General features: G+C 40.8%; 1 long non-coding RNA gene across 1 annotated transcript; it reads left to right on the top strand.

The window, feature by feature from the left end:
* Positions 1-4,452: 4,452 nt before the first annotated feature.
* LOC142488805 (uncharacterized) lies at positions 4,453-6,230 on the top strand. Its single transcript, XR_012799671.1, has 3 exons — positions 4,453-4,766; positions 5,089-5,129; positions 5,413-6,230. It is a non-coding gene; the product is annotated as an uncharacterized LOC142488805 (long non-coding RNA).
* The last annotated feature ends 3,023 nt before the right edge of the window (positions 6,231-9,253 follow it).

Genomic DNA, 9,253 nt, shown 5'->3' with positions numbered 1-9,253 from the left:
TAAAGCAACTGTAAATATTACTGTATATTCATTTGCATGTCTTAGACAGGTCTGCAACCCTGTCTTTCACCATTATCACCCAGCAAACAGCACTTCCACTGCAGCAAGGGATTCTGGGAAATCTGTGTTTTAAGCAGCATGCATTGGCTAAGGGTTGCTCATGTAATGTGAGCATGAGATAAAAAGTGGCACTTTGTGCTCATTTGCATGTCATTTCCCAGAATCCCTTGCTGCAGTGGAAGTGCTGTTTGCTGGGTGATAATGGTGAAAGACAGGGTTGCAGACCTGTCTAAGACATGCAAATGAATATACAGTAATATTTACCGTTGCTTTATGCTTTACTGTGGAGGGTTTTAGTCACTTTTTTTACCCACCATAACACATACATACATACATACATACATACATACATACATACATACATACATACATACATACATACATACATACATACATACATACATACATACATACATACATACATACATACATACATACATACATACAACACCAATATACAAAGAAATGTTTAAGGGTTAACAAAAACATGCTCAAATAAAATATATATATATATAACCCACTGTACAAATGAATGGGGGCAGGGTGGGTGACCAGATGCCCATCATTGCCAGGGGGTAAGTAGAACACAATTTATTTATGCTGATTTATGTGTTTAATAATGGGCAAATAATCTATTATCCATATGTGGATAATAGTTATTTTGCCCATTACTGTATTGTATGTGTTAGGGGGCAGGGGGGATGTGTGCTGTATATTGATATGTTTATTGGGGGCAATTGTCCCCAGTGAACATGCATTGTGCCTTAACCCCTTCATTGCCTTAGCGGTTACCCGCTAAGGTAATGAAGCTGCATTAATGTACATTTTATTAATAGTTTCCGGGAGCAGGGGGTCCCCTGAGCAGAACCGCATTGATTTATGCCTCAGAGACCCCCTGCTTCCCGAGTTACAGGCCCTGGTTTGGGGCATCGGTGCCAGTGTCGCCGCCATGTTTATAGCGTCCACGTCGCGTATGGGACGCTATAAAGATGGCGGCGACACTGGCACCGATGCCCCATACCTTGCCCTGTAACTCGGAAGTAGGGTGTCTCTGAGGCAGAAATCAATGCGGTTCAGCTCAGGGGACCCCCTGCTCCCGCACAATATTATTAAAATGTACATTAATGCAGCTTTATTACCATAGCGGAAAGCCGCTAAGGTAAGGAATGATTGTTTATTGATATGTGTGTTTTGACAGTAGTGTAGATGTGTAGGGGGTCTCCGGAGCTGAACCGCATTGGTTTCAGCCTCGGTGACCCCCAACTTCAGGAGATACAGGCCCCTTTATGGGGTGCCGGTATCCCCTGCAGAATGTAAATATCCCAGTCACTTGACGCAGGAGCTTGAAAGTGCAGGGGATACCGGCACCCCATAACAGGGCCTGTATCTCCTGATGTAGGGGCCCCCCGGACCTGAAACCAATGTGGTTCAGCTCAGGAGACCCCCTGCTCATGTACACTATTATTAAAATGTATTTATTTCGTTTCCGATCGCCTGTAAGAGTCTTGAAAGGAGATGCCAAATCTCCATGCAAATGTTCCAAGCGGCTTTTTTTTCTATCAGCTAGCGTACGTAAAGTTTAAGAACGCTAGCAGAGGGAAAAAAGCAACACGTACACTGTGGCTCTTTTGAGCCCGTACGTTAGAAAATGGGCTCAAGGCCTTAGTGAATCATGTCTCCGGCCTCACTTTTTAACGGATGTGCTTTTTGCTTTCATCCGGAGGCAAAAGCCTTGATCTTAGTGCATAGCCCCCTATGTATTTAACCCAATTAGCGGCTAGACGTTCTAGAACAGAAGGGGTTACATGCAGTTACTGGTTTGCATTCCATACATTCTCTTGAAGCAAATTAAATACATTTAGTTAATCTTTGAGAGAAAATTGAATTTCGTTCGGTCATTTGCAAGCTCTGACTTAACAGATTTGGATGTTGTATTCTATGTTGTATACTAACAACCTTCATATAATTCCTGCTGTACTTTATAAACAGTATTTATGTTATAGGAAATCAGTACCCTTACTTGTATTCATTTTTCACAAATGAATACAAACATTGATGGTGGTGAATTTATTTAGTTGCTCATTTTATCATGGGAGACAAAGGGGTCAAAAACTACTATAAATAAAAAAAACGAAGTTTCCCCTTCAAGGTGCCAGTCTTTGAGACAGGTACTGTACAGAATATGGTTTATATTTTAAAGGTGCAATCCTGCGTAACTGGGCAGCAAAAAAACTGCTATAAAGCATTTAACAATCTAATTGGCTTCCTTAAACAAATCAAACCATGCTAAAACACATATTTGGTTGCTTTCGTTTCTTTGGGAAGTCATTATATATTTGATTTCTAAGTGGCCTCTAAATGGGTGAGCGTTGTGTTTACCACCAAGTGTTTCCTTCACTTCTGCCCTTATCAGTGGGTCAATAAAGGGACAGGGGCAAGAAGTAGCCTCTGGTTCTTAAAGCTGCAGACCAAGCAACATCCTACGTGTGTTTTAAAAAAACAAAAATCAGTTCTGTACTATGAAAAAAAATATGTAATATAATGTAACAAGCATTTTTTGCTTCCATAGCAACCATTTACAAAGTCACATCTCCTTCCACTTCTGAAACAGGCTCTAGCACATAGGGTTGCCAGTTGGTTTTTCCAAAAATACTGAACACAATGGTGAAAGGCGTGATGCGCTCGAAGCATGCATGCACACAAGCACACACCTCCATTCTCCATGCTGTTTCCGCCTCTCCTTGGCCCCACCCCCAGACTCCTGACACCTCCTCCTGATTGTCTGTATTATCCAGCAGCAGCCAATCAGGATGGAGGAGCTGTCCAGTCCTGTAGCAACAGCCCTGCTAACTCCCCACTCTGGGAAAATCCGTGGCCCCCCAAAGCCTGTCAGGTCACTATGTCCAGAGGAGTAATACCAGACACATACATGTCCAGTATTACCTCTAAATTTTTACTGGATAGATTGTCCAAATACATGTCAGTCCAGTTCAAAACTGGACACCTGGCAACCCTACTGGCACACCACTTTTTGAGCCCTGCCCCCTCTGTAGCAGTGCACCATTGTATATAATGAGTGCCAGATCTTCCCCGATCGATCACAGGAGAACGGATTGATTGGCAACTTAGCTAATTACTTATCATTGTGTGGATTGTATTGATGCACATATTAAAGGTAAAAAAATTATATATATAAAAAACACAGCAGCTTTGACTGCTGCGTTAAAACTCTTGTTAAACAAGCAGGAACATCGGCTAAAGTCCAGTGGCCAGAGGACACATACGTCTCAAACCTACGTCTCAGATCACCATATTTACAAACAATCTTTAAGAACACACTTATTAGTGTCCAATATGAAAAAGGCTTAAATCACCCATACAGTATGTATCCTCTTAAAAATATTACTGCCACTAGTACACTTTGGTCCCAACAGGAATTGCCAATTTAAATAGCAAATAAAAATACCACTTGTGAGCACATTTACAGGTGTCAGATAGGTCTGTTATCCTGCTTTTCACCATTATCTCTTAGCAAACAATGCGTCTGTTGCAGCTAGGGATTCTGGGTAATGACATGTACATGAGCACACAGTGTCACCTTTTGCTTCATTTCCCTTTTAAACGTGGATCCCTATAAACTTACAATATGCCTGCCATATTACACAGCTTTTCAGCACAGTCAGTAGCCACTTACAGAAGTGCAGAGCAAGTAACCCTACACACAGACGGCTAAACTAAAAAGAAAGTCAGAAGAATATTTTAAAAATAATAATAAAAGTAAATGATGGTTGCTTTTGTCACCTTATACTTTGGAACATTAGCAACATTTATCTCACAAGTAGACTTATCATGACATAGATAATTTCTCCTTCATGATAAGCATTGCTGTATGTCCTAGTTCCCACTTCAAAATGCAGGGAAACTGCTTCCCAGATCACCTTAATTCAAATGGGACAAAAATGTTCCCCATTTATTTACTTATTTGTAGCCAGGCCCCCCTCTTAGCTCTGGGCTGTGTGAGGGGGACGGCTGTGTGGTTGCTGCAAGAAGATTGTGAGCTGGCGAACAGATCGCCGGTGCTCCGCCGAGGGCGTCGCCATTTTGTTTGTGCGTGCACATGCACAGAGAAGGCTCACACATGCGCAGATAGTATCTAGAGTTGCGACTGCCATCTTTGTACACCTGGCGCATGCGCAGTATAATGCCAGCGGGGGCCATTACATCCATAGATCCGCTGGGAACTACAAGTCCCAGCAGCCTCAAGGGCTGCAGACCATATGTTGCCAGGCAGCCAATAGGGCTGCTGCATTTAAAACAGTTAGAACAGTGATAACAGTTAGATCAGTGATAACAGTTAGGACAGTTAGGGCAGTTGTTCTGTTGGGGTACAGAAGAGGGAGGTAGAGTCCCAGGTGCCAGTAGCCCTGGGACTAGGCCTAAGCTTTCCCCTGCAGGCCCCAGTTAGTCCCCGAATCACAGTAGGCACCTGTAGCTGTATAGGGAAGCCCATAGTTAGGGACCTTTTTTCCTGTGTGTTGTGCAGTATCAGGGACACAGTGTCTAAGCCACGCGGTGACGCATAACTTGTGATCTGGAATCAGACCACTTACGTTCAGAGACTGAAGCAGGGATATCCTGAAAACCTGACCTGTTGGTAGCTCTTGAGGACTGGAGCTTCCCACCCCTGATGTATATGGTGCTCTAAGGTACTGTCTCACTTAGCTATCCTATAGATATAGCATCTCAGAAACATTGGCATCCTTCTCACAAAGTATTTCTCCCTTTTACAAAAGTTGGCATCAGTCTAAGTTCAGAATACTTGTGTTTGGCAGACAATGGTCAAATAATGAATATGCCTCTGAATAGTGAGCATGCTTGCTGAGGTATAATCCTGCCTTTGTGATGATGGTCCGCTGTCCTTAAACAAAGGGCCTTGTAATACTTTTCTTTCTACAGTTCAATTTTTCCCTAACTGATAAAGAATCATTCTTTGCTGCAGTTTGTCTGACTATATCCTTCCTCTATTAGGCGTATGGAGAAGGGATGCTGACAGACGGGTAAGAGTTCAGGTGAGCTCAGCTAGTTCTATTATGATAAAGTGCATTCATGCCTATTTTCTTAGCTACATTACTCACAACCTGCAGTCACATTTCAATGAGTTGTTTCTTTAGTGGCTGCAGAAAAAAATATCTGTGTATTTTAAGCATGTGCATCCCTCAGGACACAAACAGAGGTTACCATCACTCACTGTAAGCATTCCAGAGATGTGGAATCTAAGCAAATATGTTTTATTGCTATATTATTAGTCTTTTCTATCCAAACCATACCTGAATGAGATCTTTGTTTTATCAGAGTTGCTGCCTTGCTTCTGGTAAGAGTGGAAAACCTTGATTATTTTCCCTGGACTGACCAACTAGAAGGCCGTCACTACAAAACGTGTCCAACTAGAATGCTGAAAGACAACCAATAATATCATATGTCTAGCCCCATGTCCATCCTGAGTGTAGAATAGGGTATTGAAGGGATACTGCTCTTCATATGACTGTCATTACTGTATCAACCTCCAATTTGAAATGAGGCATCAAGGAGTTCGGTAGAAGAAGAATCAGGCTGGAGTCCTAGATTCATTTTTAGATATTCAATGAAATCCTAAATCAGTGTTTTGGCCCTGCAAGAAGGGATGGGGATCCAGTCCAAATGCGTTCCCCGAAATTCCCTGGATTGTTTTGACCAAATCCGTCCTCGTCCCCCCACCAAAATTTATCTGCGGATGCAGTACTAAATTTTTTTAGCGGATTAATCCGAATCCGCCATTAGCTGACATTTGGGTCCCAGCCAGGACCTTCATCAAGACAACATCCTGGAGGTTCTGGTATGGGCCAAAACATTGGCTATGTTAACAACAATGACATAATAAATGACTGAAGATACTGGATTATTTTGTGCATACCCAACTAGAAGCGCTCCTGCATTATGTTTACCACCATTTATAAGTGCTTAATCACATTCTTTTTATGAGTATGAAGTGTTACTTCACAAATATTAGGCTACCGAATATCTTGTATGGCTGTTAACAATGGTATTTGGGGAACCGTTGCCATGGGGACAAGCTTCATAATTTTATTTGTATTTTTTCATATTTACCAATTATTCTACTTTGTTTTACTTTTACTGTGTATGCCAGTATTGTTATTTATTCTTTACCAATAGCAAAATAAAAAGCTTGTATACCTGTAACTGATTGATGGTATATTTCAAATTAGTTCTTATTTCAGAAACAAACATATAATTCGGCGCCTAAATACACATTAATAATTAATACAGTGCAAATAGTAATCTGACCATATAAATGATCCAGACTTGGAAACCTGAAGTCCAAAAAAACATATATATATATATATATATATATATATATATATATATATATATATATATATATTAAAAGTCCGATCATGGAAACCTGAAGTCTTTCAGACGTACAGTATCTCGCAGGCGATATCACAATATGAAAAAGAAAAAGAGAAAACAACCAATCATAGCGTATACCAGATTAACTGTTAATGGAACAAACACACGTGTAACACTAGACACACTTAGACATAGAGACTCACAATGACAATACACCTGTGAACTGGACAAGACTATTTAATCAATGATAAAATCAATAAGCAAACACCATAACATAAGGCATGTGCAGGGAGTATAGACAAATGAATGCTGTTCCGGTGCAAAAAAATTGAAACCCTACTTATAATCAGAGGGTTAAAATCAGGCACAGTCTGAACAAATCCTTCTCCAAATGCTGCCGACCATGGGACTGGACTGCGGGGGCTCTCCTCCCCTTGTATAACCGCCGAGGTAGATACCGCTATGCTGGCAACACCTCCTTCAGTTAATCAGTCCCACTTGGGCTGCCTTACAGGCTGTCTCCGCTCTACTTCTCCAAACACTGGCTCCACGTGCGTCACGGGATGCGTGCGCACATCCAGATGTATTAGCACAGTGTATGAGACACAGCACCCGGCTTAGAGCACTCAGAAACCGGCAGATGCACTGACAGATAGCAATCTTCTGACAAACTCCCAGGACCACCCCATTCTTATTTCAGAAAGCTAAAGTACATGTTGAACTTTTGATAAGCAAATATATTGTATTTATTTATTTATAAAATGTTTTATCAGGAAGAAATACATTGAGATTTACCTCTCGTTTTCATGTATGTCCTGGGCACAGAGTTACGGTGACAAATACATGGTTACATTAAATGAACAAGGTTATACATTATATATAAAGACGTGTTTATTGAACAATAGTGACAAATGGTCTCCTGCAAACAACTACAAAAAACTGTCTCACCTCTCTTTTTTTCCCACGTAACTCATAAATAAAATCAGCAGGTACTGTAAAATAATGGCCAGCAGCTCTACATAAAAAGTTTCCAAAATCGAAACAAATGATAATAATTGCAAATGTAAAAATATTGCAAGATATCCTATGGAATACTGTAGCTGTTAGAAGTCAAAAGTCTCATTGATAGTCAGTGGGGGAGATGTATCAGTGTTTAAATAAAAGTTTGTTCTAATGCATTACTCCACTTTCTGCTTGCATTTGGATAAAATGTATCAAAGTGTTTCTTACATTTAACGCAAGTTTACGCCACTCTCAGACCTGGCGGGTGTTTTTTGCACAAGTACAAGATACAAAAGGGACGCGCGGAGACGCAGAATTTGCTATGTCTCATTACAGTATATTCTGTGCATTGTGTAACTTCTCCCTAACGCCTTCTATGGTCACTCCCCAAATAACATGGTTACGCAAATAAGGAAAAACCTGGGCAAAGACCTAGAAACATTGATGCAAAGAGACACACAATGAAAATGAGCCAATTTGCGTTCGTTTGGCTTCACTTTTGCTATGATACATCACCCACTGTGCTTTTTTGCAAATGAACAAAGTGGGTTTATTCATTCAGAATGGCAAAAAATCTAATTAATTCGTATGGGAGTGAATAAACCCACATGTCCCTGTACAACCCCCAACAAAGAATAATGGCCTCAATTTGCACTATGTGGAAATAATTAAGGTATGACGCTCAACACTAGTTAAGTGACATGTAATCTAATAAAACTCTCATATGTGATATGGACGTGAAAGTGAAACACAAAAATACCAGTGTCTACCATAAAATCGTGATATAAGTGACTCACTAACAGAAACTATAAAACAGTGGAATCAAGTGATAGCAGTGAAAATAATTAATAAATATATACATGAACAGTATACTCATCCACTCGAAGCCCTAAAACAGGACACATTTCGATGCTCTCCACAGTCAGTATCCAAAACAGCCGGGGAGCGGGGATGTATCACAAAGGAGAAGGAGAGAAATGGACATAGAACAGTATTGCAAAACAAGGTGGGTAGGTGTTGCAATAAACCTCCAATATATATACTCACAAACTATAGACTGGGATAGTGCAGGCGGTATTTCAAACAGGTATAAGTTTATCGACATAGACCCCCTTACACTGCAGGCTTACATTAAGGTAGTCATTTAAAACATGGTACAGTAATTAAAGATGAAAACGGACGCCGCTGTGACTCCCAGGAGCCGGGTGTGTCACGGTCTCACCCACTCCAGGCCTCTGCTGCTTCCACTCGCGTCACCCAAGATTGGGTAGCCCGATGGTGCAGATACATCCACCCACATTTGCCACTGTTTTGGATATGCTATCATTACTCCTGTAGTTTGTGAGTATTTATATTGGAGGTTTATTGCAACACCTACCCACCTTGTTTTGCAATACTGTTCTATGTCCATTTCTCTCCTTCTCCTTTGTGATACATACCCAGCTCCCCGGCTGTTTTGGATACTCAATTTGCAGTAGGCAGGTGTAATAAAAAATGATAGCTATATATATTGTTTTTCATACATAACAGTATATTACATGGGTGCTAAACTCCAGTTCGAAGACTGAGCCTCTAATTGAGCCACCTGTGCTAAAGTAGAGACTGAATAAGCCATCTGTGTTGAAGCTGTATATCCTGAAAACCTGACCTGTTGGTGGGGGCTTGAGGACATGAGTTTAGCAAGCATGTTATATTACATGATTATATAGTACTAGTCCGTGAATTGATTACCCATTATCCCCATTTTTTATTTTAAAGTGTAATATTTTTGACAATCAGTTTC

The sequence above is a fragment of the Ascaphus truei genome, chromosome 2 (genome assembly GCF_040206685.1).
Source record: "Ascaphus truei isolate aAscTru1 chromosome 2, aAscTru1.hap1, whole genome shotgun sequence".
Lineage (NCBI taxonomy): Eukaryota > Metazoa > Chordata > Amphibia > Anura > Ascaphidae > Ascaphus > Ascaphus truei.
The sequence above is the reverse complement of the archived record's forward strand: the minus strand, read 5'-3'. Positions and strand labels throughout refer to the sequence as shown.